Raw genomic sequence first — 14457 nt, 5'->3', positions numbered from 1 at the left:
ATCTCACCTATTCTTTTTTCTTTCACTGACACTCTTCTTTTTCCCCCATTTCCTGCCATCTTGTATCCTTTTTTCTGCAGCTCTTTCTTGAGTTACCTCTTTCGACATGCATTATAAATAAGTTGGACTGTACTAAGGGTGAAGACAAGCTGAATAAGATCAATGCTTGTTACCCGGGCATAACTTAAAACACTTTTGCCCACCAGTGCAACAATAATATATGGGCAAATGCTGCATAAAATCAAGAAGCAAAGTGATAAAAAGAGACTAAATGTAGTTTTGTCTAGTGTTATTCATCCTGTGGTCCATGAATCGCTATATAATGGTCCTTGAAACAACTGCAGCATGCCTCAGGCACACATGCTCCCACACACTCAGCAGGATTGTGTACAAGTACATGGGCAGGCACAGTCAGCAACTGCCTCCCAGCCTGGCTGTCCAGGTCTCATTAAAATGTTTACTGCTGTCCTGTTCTGAACTTAATCAAGTTCCGTTGTTTTACCCAAACATTAGCTATCCCTGTTCTCAACTTCCTGTGATGCCAATACTTAGTTAAACCTCATACTTCCCTTGCTTAAGCCGCTGTCTCTGGCTTGAAGTCTGGATCTGTTTCTGCAGTGAGTTATAGGTCTAATATCCTGTCTGTTAGTAGAATAGCTCTAGACCTCCTGGTTCCACAGTGTCAAGTTTTACAAGTTTTGTGATCTTCCATTCATATGTGGCTAATATATTTTCCCCTATCTTCCAACTTCCCGAAGTTGTCCTGTGTTCTTCGTGTTTGCTGTCAAGCTGCTGGTAGTATGGTGGTCATAAGGATTACTGTATTTTATATGTTCTAGCATCTACATTCTGTATCTGTTTGTAAAACTCCTGTAAAACTTATAAAACTTTCCTCCAAGTAATCCTTGTAGGAAAAGCTCAGTTTTGTCCTTGTAGGCTTGGAAGATAGTATGCTTAATGAGATCGTGACTAATTCTTTCTTATGGGCATGCATCAGAAATCTGAGAAATTAACATGATAAATTCTTTCTGGTGAACAAGTCTAAGTACCTTGTTTTGTGATTAGTTTTGCACTGTAGCTAATTTCAGGTAATTTTCCATGCTACATCTGTGATGCAAGTTTAAAATTCTTAGTCTAAAGTGTGTAAATGGGAGGATATTCTGAAGAAAAGGCACTGGCTATTTTGAAAAATAAGACTTCAAGTATATTTACCTATTTCAAGTGTGATAAAATCCATCCAACTCTCTGACCCAGTTGGTTGAAGCAAGAATAGTAGGAGCAACAATCACCCAGAGGCAGTTAATTAGCACAGATTCCAGTGCAGTTAAGATTTGGCAAAGAAACAGATACCTACAGCAGTCCTATGTTGTGAATAAGTAGCAACAGTAATAACAGGCAATACTAATAGTGAAAGCATTGTAAGAGAAAGTAGCTCCTGCAGAGTTACCAGAAGCTGATTTTCACTGTATTGAAGGGAAATCGTAAAGAATGAGGTCATTTGGTACAAGTTCTACTGTCTGGTTTTTCTTCTACATGGGAAGGAATAGAAGTCAACCTCCCTCTTCTAAGAAGAGGAATTCAACAGTGCTAAAAAACCATAATGAACAAATCTAGGTGTTCTGGCTTTTAACCTTACAAGGTGAAAGAGTTATCTAATGCAAAAAAGTACTTTCTGATAAAGGCCAAAACACTAATTAAAATTCCTGGCGTCCAGAATGAGCAGGTGCTGATGAAGAACACTTTCTAGTAAATATTTCCCCATCGGACCTGCAAAGGAACCTGCCACTAATCTTCACTCTGCTTTGGGAGGATATAATTAAAATAGGAGCTTCTGAATAAAACAGTCAGTGTGTGAAACCTTAAAGGTCTGAGTCAGAAAAACCCGTTTCACATTCATTTCCCCAAAGGAAAGGAGGAGAGGCTTTGCTCACAAAAGATACTCTTACAACAACAACATGAAATGGGGAGATTTGTCCTAGGAAATAAATAGATAAAAAAATTGAAGTTCAGAGGAGTAATGATGGGATATCAGCTCTGCTCCAAGCAACAGTAGATTCTGTGTGGAATTTTCAGGGCTAGCCTGAAGATGACAGCCACAGCATACCCATGTGGATAGATTTTGGCAGTACTGGTGGTGTTCAAACGGGCTTCACGAATTGCTGCTTTGTGAATGTGTGTGTTCTTGGTGGTGCATTTCTGTTCTTGGATGTGCCTAGATGGTGTGAACAGAGTAGGACAGGTTTCATGGCTCGGTCTCAACATTTAGCAGTGTCCACTGGCAGCGAGCATGTATCAACAAAGAGGCTGAATCTTGATACTGGCTCAACAGAGACTAAAATTTTTAAAACCTTCAGTTTAATATATAACCATATTTTGGGAGAGTGGTGGAAATATTAGAGAAGCATCATCAAATTTCATACACAGTGGAGGCTGAGTAGTGCAGAGATATACAAATTAATAGGTATTTAAGATAGTCATTAAAATTATATGTTTCATTTGATGGGCTGATACCTGGCACGTGTGGCCTGGCAGTCAGCATTGTATGTAGCTCTGAGCTCGTCACAACATGCACTAGCCTGCCCTGGTAGGGATGGTACAAGGGACATGGAGAGGAGCTTTGAGTGTGGAAGTGTTCATAATGGTGAATGGGGCAGAGGGGAATGTGTGAAGTTCAAGGAGGGGACTTCATCAGTAGTGAAGCAAATTCATGGTTGTGCTGCTGCTGGTACAACTGATTGTGTTATGTCCTACAGCTATCATCCCGATGTCAGTTTTACTTTCTGCATTTACAAAGGTAGAATCTGCCTTTATCACAGGTCTCTAGGAGGAAGATGACCTTCCTGTTTCAGTTTAGGTCTTTTTTTTTTCTTCTCCAAAATGTTTTTAAATTTAGGTGCTCTTTAAAAACAAGTGAATTCAGACTATTGTGTTGCATTTATTATACAAAATTTTACAAAGGGAATGAAGTCAAGATTGCCTTAGAAAAAGCTGTATTCAGACTGCACTGAGTGCATGTGTTACAAACATTCCTTAATTACTGTGGATATGTGGAGTATATATTCCTGTATATCAAAATGATCTGCTAATGTTTTGGCCGATGCTGAAGTGCTCCTCCAGTCTCCTTATCTGATAGCAGCATTAGGTAAAGGTTTTCTTCACTGCTCCACTTGCCTCAGTTGCAGGTTCATTCAGCCTTTGGCAGAGTACAGGGAATCCCTGCAGGCATATGTTTTCAGGCTTTGGGAGAAGGAGGAAAAAGACTGTATAGGACAGGGTCAGTCTGTCTTGAAACTGAGGTGCAGGGATTTCTTGGGGAGGAAATGAAGGTTACCTTGAAGACAGTGTTGTGGGAGGGGTGGTGCATGGGTAGTTGCTCTGAAGTCCTGATTCCTTTAGTCTTCAGCCCTCTCCTTTTAGATGTTCATGATTTATACTGGCTCCTGTTTCAGTGGTTTCCCTTCTGTTTTCTGAGCCTCTGCTCCTGCAATGCTCTGGAGCACTGTGCCACAATATGTATGTTTGGGCTTTGTTTTGGTACCAGTTGTGTCATGGACAGAATGGGTTTCCCTGGGTCCCTTTTAGCTCCTGATCCATTATCTGATGCTGCTGCATTTTCTGTACTTGTCCCTGTAGTCCCATGCTCATGGAAATGGGTGGCCTAGTCCAGGCTTCAGTTCCCTCAACAGATTAGCCTGTGAGTGGTGGGTCCGTGGACAGATTTCCCCAAATGAATGGACTCTGCAGAAATGCTGATTTTGAACTCCATAAGAGCTTTAATGGATGTGTATAATTTAAGATCTAAGTGAGATCTGTCTGTCAGCCATTGCTGTGCAAGCCTGTGCAATCCGGGCTCTAGGATGACCCTGCTTGAGTAGGGAAGTTGGACCAGATGACCCATGGTGGTCCCTTCCAGTCTCACCCATTCTGTGCTTTTGTAGGGTTTATCTGGAAAGTCTGTGCAATCTCTAGTACAGAGCCTTCTCTGCCAGGCTCCAAGTGCCCCAAGCTGAAAAGGAAATATCTAAAGCTTTCAAACGAAAATGTTGCCCAAAAAGAAAGTTGGTGTTATATAAAGGATTCAGCTTTTCTCAGAATGGCTAATAAACATAGAAATAGAAGGAGTTTGTCATTTAAATCTGAACATACCATGAAAAATTTCAGCTCACCAGTTAAAATCCAGCCAAGCAAGAGGCATATTAAGAGCTGTGTCAGCTTTAATCATTGGCACTAATATCAGATAGAATAAATATATATGTGTCTTAAAATTGGAAAGGTTTTAGTCTGACTAAGAGTGGATTGACTTTTCCTGTTGTCTGAGGAGCTGATACTTATGACATCAGACCTGGTTCTCAGAGGGAGAGCTGAGCTAAAGTTGGTGTGTCATTTCTCAGGAAATAAATGAGCAAATAGGATATTTCTTCTTGGCATCATCATTAGTAGAACTTGCAGAATGCTTATTGCCTAGGTTCTAGTAGTGTTCTTGACAATATAGTATGAATTGCATTTGAAGCTAGTATGTGTTGACCTGATGCAATAGTTTCAGAGTGTTTTTTGGGAAATGATCCTTCAGGTTCTCTAGAAACTCAAGTGTCTGCTGAGAAATGGAAACAAAGAAGGACTTGATAATGAATGAAATTTGGGGTAATGAAAACATCCGTTTTGTTTTTCTGCAGTCTTTTTGTCCTGCCTATTGTTTGAAAGTGTTCTATAATACTTCAAGGCGTAACACCCCAGGGTGCCCTTTACGTGTGCTGTAGTGATGTAGGATGATTAGGCAATCTGACCTCATGGAGGACAAATTGCACAGTGCCTATGACTCTTCAGAAAAACTTCTTTTTAATGCCATGTTTTGGATTTTAAAGGCTGTATGTGGTGGCTCATTTGTTTTGCTTGCTTATTGCTTTATTTTGCGCAGTGCGTTATTTGATGAATAGAATTCTTTCAAAACCAAACCATTCAGAAATTGGGAAAGGTGCGAAAAAGAGCTTGTTGTACAACTCCTACCTGATTTTGGAAAAAGATATTATTTTAAATCATTAGATTAAAAAAAAAATACAAAGACTGTGCTGCTGTATAAAACCAAAACTGATTTAGCATTTTTGAAATGTATAGTTATAAATATTTAGAAAATCAAACACTTAGAAAAGGATGAGCTGGGTGACATTAGACATATTCTGTATTTTATAACATTTTAATTAACAGGTATTGTGAGTTAAGGAGTCAGGACAGATTGTCATAATTTCATGATGTTTTTAAGCAATTTAACATGTAGTATTTGCTTACATAGCAAAGGTAGCAAATGGTTACATTGTAGATGTTGTCTGTCTTAAATTTTCTCAAGAGTATTGTAAATGCTTCTACCTGTTATTATTGAGCACTGTTAAAATCCTGGGGGGAGGTGCTGCTCCGGAATGCAGCTAATTTAGACTATACACACTATTTTTATATGAGATCTGGCTGCTGGCTTTAGCTTTGGCTGTCATCCTTGCTTACTGCTGGTTGTTGGAGACTAGACAAGCTGCAAACTCAGCTAGACTTGGGCTTGCATTTATAGACTGCAACTGGACTGTTGTGCTCTTGGGCTGGCATTGTGCAGCTTGTGCAGCTTTACAGAGCCTGCTTGGCTACAGTGGGTTGTTTCTTGTAGTGGCTAAATGACAAATTCTAGCATTTAGATCTCTCCTTTGGGTAGCCTTTCTTCTATTCTTCTCTTCTAAATACATACTTCTATCTGTTCTTCAGCTGGGCTTGCATTCACCACCATGCATTGACAGTGTAGCTAGTCTCAGCTTCTACTAAGATATGCTTCAGAAGTTCAAATTTTTGATTCTTCTCCCTTCAGGAAAAATAGCTTTAATGAAATTCATATTTTTAACCGGCTTAAGGTTCTGTAATTTCCATTGTGCTAGTATGGTTAACACTCTACAGAAATATCTCACTAATTCTTTCTTGAATTAAGTGGCTATTCTGGTAGCTTCCATTTTAAGGAAGTAAAGATAATCTGTATGCCACTTAAAAAGGAAAGTACAGACTTTGAGTTTTTAGACACGATTGTGCTAGAGTGGGTTTATTTTGAGTCATGCTTCTGTTTGCCTGGCTTCACTTCTAGCATTGTGGCAAAAGTTCATATAGAATATTTTGTGGAAATGAGAGGCAGAAATGTCTAATTAATAGACAATTACTTTGTGTTTTAATCTGTATACTGGTTGGGTAAATTGAATTTGTTTTAGTTGTGGTCATGTAAATCAGGTTGCTGCTGCATGCTTTCTGTTTGGCTTGAGAGTGCAATATGTATCTTGTTTGGAAAGAGGAGGTGCGAGTGATGCCTCTGGGAAGGGATGCCATTCTGCTTTACATATAGGATTTATTTGGGGTCCCATCTTACTCTTGAGAGTAAGGGCCTATTAAAACAGTAGCTAGTGCTACACACTAGTAAGATTTATTCTTATTCTGAAATCAGCTACTAGCCATTTATGGGGACTAACCTAATTTCAGTGTTAGAATGGTTCATTAATTCCTAGCTTCCTCCATCATCACACAGTGCTAGAGACTGCAAATGGAATATTTTGATGTTTTAACACCATGGGTATATTTCCCACTTCTTGTCAGTACTTGGTCACTTTGTGTATTTTGAATTCTTTATGTATTTACTTCTAATTAAACTCAGCCATCCACTCAGAAATATGTGTAAGTGCATATAGAAGTTATTGGCAACCCTCCTTCCCTGCCACATGCCAGTTGCTTTTTTTTCAAGCTGAAAACAAAATTCAATTGGAAATTCAGTTTCAGCAAGATGTGTTTGTTTTTGGATGATGTGAACATCATGCATGTGTGTCTTAAAGGAATGGCACTGTGCCAAGTGCTTTCAATGACGTTTATTAGCTGAGTCTCACTACTAACTAGTTGTATTTCCAGTGTTTCCTATGCTCTGTTTTGAGGTACTACATGGTCTTTTTTTCCCCCACTCCTTCCCCTGTATATGTTGTAAAGCAATGAGTGTCTTCACTGCTAGTTTGGATGAAACAGTTTGTTGTCTGCAACCACCTGCATAAAAATTCTGCTGCTCTTGTATCTTTTGTTTAAGCTTTTACAGATGACCTGGTATTACTAATCATCTGAGAATAACATGCAAGTTGGGATAAGGATAATGTTGCAAGTGTACAAACCAGGAGCAGTGTTGAAGTCCTTATATGCTACTGCATCATGCTGAAATCCTGTCTGTCATTGCAGGACTACAGGTTACTGTTTTTCCCATTTTGAGTTTCTGTGTCTGCTAATGGTGCATAGTAATTCTGTTTTTCTGTTTTTTTTTTTTTTTTTTGCATGGAAGAACTTTGGAAAATGATTTGTCTGAGAGGTAGATTCAAGGTTTGTATGTGTAAAGAATTCTAGTTATTTGAAGCTGTGGAGGATCTGGATGGGCCTCTTAGGGAAATTATTTTTTCCCAGTTGTCACCTAAGCAGGGTGAGCTTAAGTTTATATCAGAGGGTTTTTCTTCAGATGGGATTTAGAACACAGCATTTTGTACTTTCTTTAAAAATAAATAAGTCATAGTCAGTAAAAGTTTTATAAATAATATCCTTGGTTTAACTATATTTTAATTCTGTTTTGCCTTTGATTTTTGGTAGTGGTAATGGATTAATAGTCTCTTATGTATGTTTGTTGTCTTCTCATTCACTAGAGATCCTGCTTGACCAGACAGGATGTCTGTTCATTGAAAGCTGTTGTCAATCAGTGGCCATTGTCTTGTAGATTTTCACTTTGAAATACTACCATTATTGGCAGTGAGTTTTGTGAGTGCATGTTTGCTGCTTCACTTTTTTGTCCCCATTCCTTTATTGCTTATTTACTTGCAGGCATTTGAATTGCCTGACTTCATTGAACTTCAGTTTGAAGTTGCTGATTCTGTGTCTTGGGTCTAGACTGTCCTTTTAAATGACAATAACGAAGTGCTGTCAGGATGACTGTCTTGCTGTCTCCAGTGTGGGAAAATCGTCTCAGCTGCTTCTGAAAGTTTTGCCTGAGGTGGCTCCCTGTAATTGTAACATTTTAGATAATTATTTGTAGTTTGTGCTGTGCTTTTTTTGCCTAAACTGAGAACTGCTTGAAAATGAATATATTGAAACACCATCTCTTCCTTCTCTGCTTTGCTAATGACATAATGGTGCATGATTGGAGTTTTAAATATTTTTTGGAGCATATGCAGTTTGTGTCATTGAATTTCTCTAAGGCGGATATATTGCTTGGAGAAAATTTGTATCTCTGGAGGCGTGGTGTGAGGAGGTATGAATTAGACCTCTTCTGTCACACAGGGGTTACATCAGACAAGGCAGGTGTTCTGGTGGAATTAATGAATCATGATTTTTGGTTTCACTGCCAGAGTCAGGTGGTATTCATTCAGAGGTTTATAGTGCTAACTTTTGTTGTCCAGTAGACTGTACTGCAACAGCTGTAGGCAGCCTGGGTTTGCAAGTCCCTTACTGAAAAAATCTAGGGTACTGCATATGGGATTGCTGCTAAAGGGTTATAGGAACTGGTCCCTGTGCTATGTAAGTGGGGGTGTGGGAAGATTGCCATGCATTCGTGCCTTAACCTTGCTTTGTTCTTATCAGTTGTATCTGTTTAGCAGGGCAAGGAGTGCTTTGGCTGTACTGCTGCTCTTCTGTCAGTAGCAGATCTCTCTAAACTGGCATTGTTATCCCATTTCTGATTTGTCCAGCTGCCTCTTTACATTTCCCCAGAAGAGGATATTGGTTTTCCTTGTTGTTGCAGTTGTTCTGTAGGTTCTTCCTCTAACTTTGATCTATAAAACGATCCAGGTTAAGAAAGGAATTTCATACTGAAAAAAGGTAAGAAGCTTCAGACTGATCTGTCTATGTTATCAGAAAAGTATCAGCACTTTGTGGCGATGTCCTCTGTGTCATTACTATTTTTAATTTTTTAGAAAATCAAAATAAGAACAGAAAGCAGGAATTACTCATATTGAGTCAGACCCAAACTCTGTCTAACCCCATATCCCTTCTGACAGTGGCCAAAAAATAAAAGCTTGAGAAGATTACAGCAACAGGGTAATGACTCCACCATCTGTCTTCTCCCACTCTTCAGTGGTAGGTGATTCAGGATATTTTCCTGACAGAGGGGTCATTTCCATGTGGATATTGACTGTTACCGCATTTCTCTTTTGTAAGTGTGTTGGGCCTCTCCTTAAAGCTGTAGGGTTTTAGTAGCCACAGTACCTTGTGGCAGAGTCCCATGACTTAGATCGAAGTTGTGTGAATACTACTTCCATGTAGTTGTGAGCATGCTACTGTTGGTCCTTAGCTCTTGGGCCATGAGAGGAACAACTCTTCATCCAGGCTGTGCCATCTGTGAATTTTATTAGCCACTGTTATATCCTGGCTCTTTTGTCCCCTTTCTGGGCAGTGGGGGATTAGCTGCTTGGCCATTGATTGTCTGAGGAGACCACCAGAACTGGAGGCAGCATTCAAGGTGCAGGCCCAGGCTGGGCTTAATGGCAGTGTTAAGCTCATCTCTGTTTTGTTCTCTACCTTGAATAGCTTTTAATAACCTGCTGTTTTGTTGCAACTGCTGAGCATTTAGCTGATGGTTGCCTGAAAGCGTGTATTTTGTCTTGGAGGAAAATACACTGTGCTGGTCTGACAGCCCTAGAGAAGCAGGGCAGCTGCTGCTTCCTGCCTCAGGGCTGACCAGTGTTGGGGCCGAAATGTGTCCCTAGCAGGCATGTGCTCTGTGTGTGTATGCCAGGGATAAGGCAGGCAGAGAAAGCCCTGTTTGAGAGACAGTTCTGTTTGAGCAGGAGGGAGCTCTGGGGGTATGTGCATGCTCACGTTGGAGCAGCCTTCCAGCGGCTGAGCTCAGATGCTGGGTCTGCTCAGAGGCTTTCCTGGTGTCCCCAGTTGCTGGCACCTGGACATATGAGCTCCCTGGTCCCACAGCCACCACCCCAGGTGCTCTCATCTGTAGAGACACGCAGGTGTTCTCAAATGGCCCTCGGTGATCCACTATACCCCTTGCTCCAGCCGCTTCTGCTCTCCAGCTTGGTCTTTGCTAGCGCTCCATGCTCCTAAAGCTTATGCAATCCCGGAATGCCCTTCCCTTTCATCCCACCTTGTGCCCTACATCCCAAGGCCAAAGCACTCCTTAGTTGGAAAGGTGATGAGGGGTAGCTGCTTCCTGCAACTCGTCTTGCTGGGTTCCGTGCCTGTACAGTATAGCTGAGATTCTCCAGGGACAGACAAGGTGTTACCCAGCTCGAGTCTTGCTCTGGGGTCCTGCCTGGTTCTCTTCCACTGCTCATCTGCATTTGTTGAGATGGGATTTGGATGGGCCTGGGAGTAGTCTGGAGATACATAATTTGTGTAGATGACAGAAGATTATAGTCCCAGATTTATACTTCCATGTTGTGTAGGATCAGAGGCCATTACTTGATCTGTGGCATGAAGATTGACTTTTTTCCAAGTGCATGTCTTTTTTAAAATGTAACTTTTAAAAGTTACTTTTTTCTTCCTATCAACCCATATTTTTACTTTCCTAGCTAATTTAAATATTGTCAATAAATCTTGCACCTTAGTATTCACTTTTTTTCCCTAGTCATATTAAGAATATACTGAGTAGCATAGGTCTTAATGCAGTTTTGCCATACTACTGATGGCTTCCCTCCAACAGCAGATCATCATGTTCTCTGATTTTGAAAAATTTTCTATGCAAGAATCAATGAGGTACTGCTTCTATTTAGCAGACAAAGAAGTTATCTTTATTTTCAAGTTTTGTCTGGTGTAGTATTAGGCTTGTCATTGGCAATGATGCCTCTGTAGTTTTCTTTTGTAAATTATTTCATAATCAAATAGCTTTTTTTTGGTCAGAATTTATGTACTCAATAATTTCATTCTGTCATTCATAATAATTTCCCCAGCCCTTGTAATTTTCTGAATTAATCCTGTCATCCTTCAGTGTGATGAGGTTCCTATGCACCTTTGTTAAGCAGATGAAATATATTCAGCTGTTTTAACTTTTCCATATAGATTCAGTGCTTCTCTCACTTTTCATGTCTTAAGGACTTCCCCATGAAGTTTCAGCAGAGCTGAGTATCTTGTTCCATCTGTATTCTTTCCCATTTTCAGGAAATGCATCTCAGAGCAATATTACACAATGACAAGTCTGAAGTGCCCTATTATAAAACTTTATTTTGAGTTTGAGTTGGTCAAATATTTATGTATGTATGAATTTTTTTTAAAAAAGTAGTATTTGTCCGTGTTTTGCTTAAGGAAAAAAATTGCTGTCATAGTACACTAATTATGAAAAGGCATTTATTTATTTTTTTAGAAAATTATTATAGTAAGTGCTGTAGCATACAAATAAAGAATTAATGTGTTCTTCCCTAGTTACTTTTACCACAGTAAATTTTAATTTTTTTTGATCTTGACAGTTTCTACAGTGCAAATAAAAAAATTAGGCTTTGTGTTATCATTTTCTCTTATATGAGCATACCCAGTTCTGATCTTTTCCTGAATTCTTTGCAGAACTGTAGTTTTCAATTGAATCTATAATTAAATATGCCTCTCTTGATCATTCATATCTCTAGTCGCTTGACTTTATTTTCTTCAGCTTTAAGAATATTATTTGTCAAAAGTTTTGTTTTTCTATAGTGTATCTGCAGCTTGTAATCAGACTTTTTTGAAGTCCTTCAAACTCTGCTGTAGGAACTGCAGCAGAGCAGTGAATCACCTCATGGTTTAATGTGCTTATGCAGTGGTTTTCAGCAAAGGCTTGGCTGGGTTAAAGTCCTTTGCACAAATACCATTCATTTGGGAGATTTTTCTTTTTTCCTAGCCCCAGGCTATAGTGATCTGTTCCTGTCTGGATTTTTTTTCATTGGAGATGGGGTGGGAAATGCAAGCTTTCTACCAGAATTGAGCTGGGACATTCACATTTTCAGGTATAGGAATTCTATGACATTCTGCCTGGGGCTTTGGAAATAATTGCTGATTAAACTTAGTGTACTGGTTCTAGTAGGGTGACCGAGTATCTGTCATTTTAGCAGACATAAACTTTGTAGCCCCTCTAGTTTGGTTACTGAAGTTCCAGTGTGCATTAGGCTGAAAAGGAAGAGCCTGCCCTAGTGCTGTATGTGCTGTGGTGCGTACGGCAAGTGGAAATCTTCAGATACAAAGACTTCTCCATCTCTGTTCACCAGTCCCTCAGAATTGCTATTTTAAAAAAATTTTTATAAGCACCAGCATTTCTTTCTGCCATTATGGAGTATTCAGAACCAAACTTGTTTACCTCATCTTAGCTTCTTTGAAATATCATGTACTTGTCTGCAGTTCTTTGGAGCTCTGTTTTTAAAATATTATAAGGTTGGAAGTTTGTTGTTGTCAATAGAGATAAAGAAGAGTTTTTGAATCAAGCGGGATTTTGTAAGTGGAAATGTTTTGCAGACCTGGAAGTAGATTTCCTACAGGCTCTCCTCATAAGTGACTTCATGGGCCTGGGCAGCTTCTGTCACCTTTGATGGTGTTGTGGTAGGCAGTGCAGAACCTGTGCATGTGGGGGTGAATGGTTCCACTGGTCAGTGGTCAGTGTCCTTGTGTTTCTGGTGAGAAACGTGCTAGCATGGCAATTACTGCTTGGAAGCTCTGAGCAAGACCAATATCTTTCTGTGCTAAGAAGTGCCTCATACACAAGAGCCTGTGCTTAGCCAGTGGTTGTATGGAACAGGTCAGAGTAGAGAATAAGCAGATCTATTCTACCCTTTTTAAAAATAATTGAAGATAAGGGTGACTTCACACTATGTAACTTCAGATTGGGAGCTCATATGAGGGCAGAGGATTAAGCCTAAGTATTTGGTGTGGTAGAACATGACTGAATTGTAAACTCAGACTTTTCATCCGACTCTGTTATTGGAAAAAATGAAACCAGGCTACCCTTTAACTAAAAGTTGAAGCTGTTACTGGAATGTCAGACAGCTATATGCTAAATTTCATGCATCCCATCTAAGAAATATTTTGCATAGAATTAGCTACAGCAGTCCTAACCACTTTCACTGAACACAAACACTTGTTACAGGCCAGTTTAGAGCTTGAGGTGTTGTTTCATATCTTCAGGCTTAGTGGAGGAGCTGTGCTTTATTCTCAGGGCAGTAAGCCTGCAGCCACACAGAATGCAGTATGATCTGTCTCTGGGGAAATTAGTCCACTCATCTCATCAGGAACTGATTCTGGCAAACGACTGGTAAATGTTACAACACATTATTGTCTTTCTACTATATTCTCTCTCTCTGTCTCTTAATATGCATGCATATGAAATGGATATGATGATTTGAGGTTATAAGCATACTGGTATAATTCACAAGTAACAAATGAGCATCAGTTAAAAATTTAACTGATCCTTCCAGCAGTAAACATTTAAGAAAGCAAGCAGCAGTATGAATCACTTAGCCGGAAAATAAGAAATACCTGGAAATACGCATTTGGAAAATGAGTGATGGTATAACAATCTCAATACTGTACAGACTGTGACCCAGCTATTGGCATTAGTTTTAGCATCCTGAGTTGCTCAACTGCCACACTCTTCTGAGGCTTCAGAGCATCACAAATACTTAAGTTTGTATTCGCTGGTTTAATATGTTGCCAAAAGCATTAAAATAATTACTGTCCTAAATTAATTAACTTTTGTTTGTTGAATCTGTAGTGTGGAACAGAAATGTCAGTTTTATTCAGACAAAAGGGAAGTTTCATCTCCAGGCCATAACTGATTTTGCCCTGGCTTAACGAGTCATATATTTCCACTCAACCTGAAAGAGAATTTTTTTTTTAAATGATCGCTTCAGGCCACGTATAACCTCATCATTTGCAGTAGTGCAATTTAAGAGATTTAATGTAAACTACTTGAAGCTTTTTGATGATGTGTTTGACCTATCCGTAAGAAAAAAAATTGCCTAACCCTCAGTAATAGTAGCATAAGAAATAGAAGTCAGCAGATATGAAATAGTTTAAAATGGCACAGTCTGCCCACTGTGCTACATGGCTGCCCCTTCTCTTCTGTGCTTCTTGAGCACACCATTGCCCACCCTCCTGCATGGTGACTCCTCTCCTGAGGCAGAGGCAGTGGATGTGTGGGGCTGGGTCCTCTGCCTGAGTTCTGCCCACCTGGCAGCCCTGTGGGGCTCAGCACTGTGTGTGCTGTCCTCCCAGGGACTTGCCATCAGGAGCGAGCATGGTGATGCAGAGTAGCTTGCTTTGATTTGCTTTGCTCTTTCAAAGCGTGGTGTGATCTTTAGCCGTAGGGACAAAGCATGTCAAAGTGAGAAGGCTGGAGTTTGCCGTCGTGCTTATTCTTTTTCTGTTTTCCCTAACAGTCTCTGTCAAATCTGTTGTTCTTTTTCAATTCCCTTACACCAGGTAGGGACTGCTTGGTGGTGGCTGGTGAAAACACTG

This window comes from Cinclus cinclus, chromosome 4 (assembly GCF_963662255.1).
Source record: "Cinclus cinclus chromosome 4, bCinCin1.1, whole genome shotgun sequence".
In the NCBI taxonomy this organism is placed as follows: Eukaryota; Metazoa; Chordata; class Aves; order Passeriformes; family Cinclidae; genus Cinclus; species Cinclus cinclus.
The sequence above is the reverse complement of the archived record's forward strand: the minus strand, read 5'-3'. Positions refer to the sequence as shown.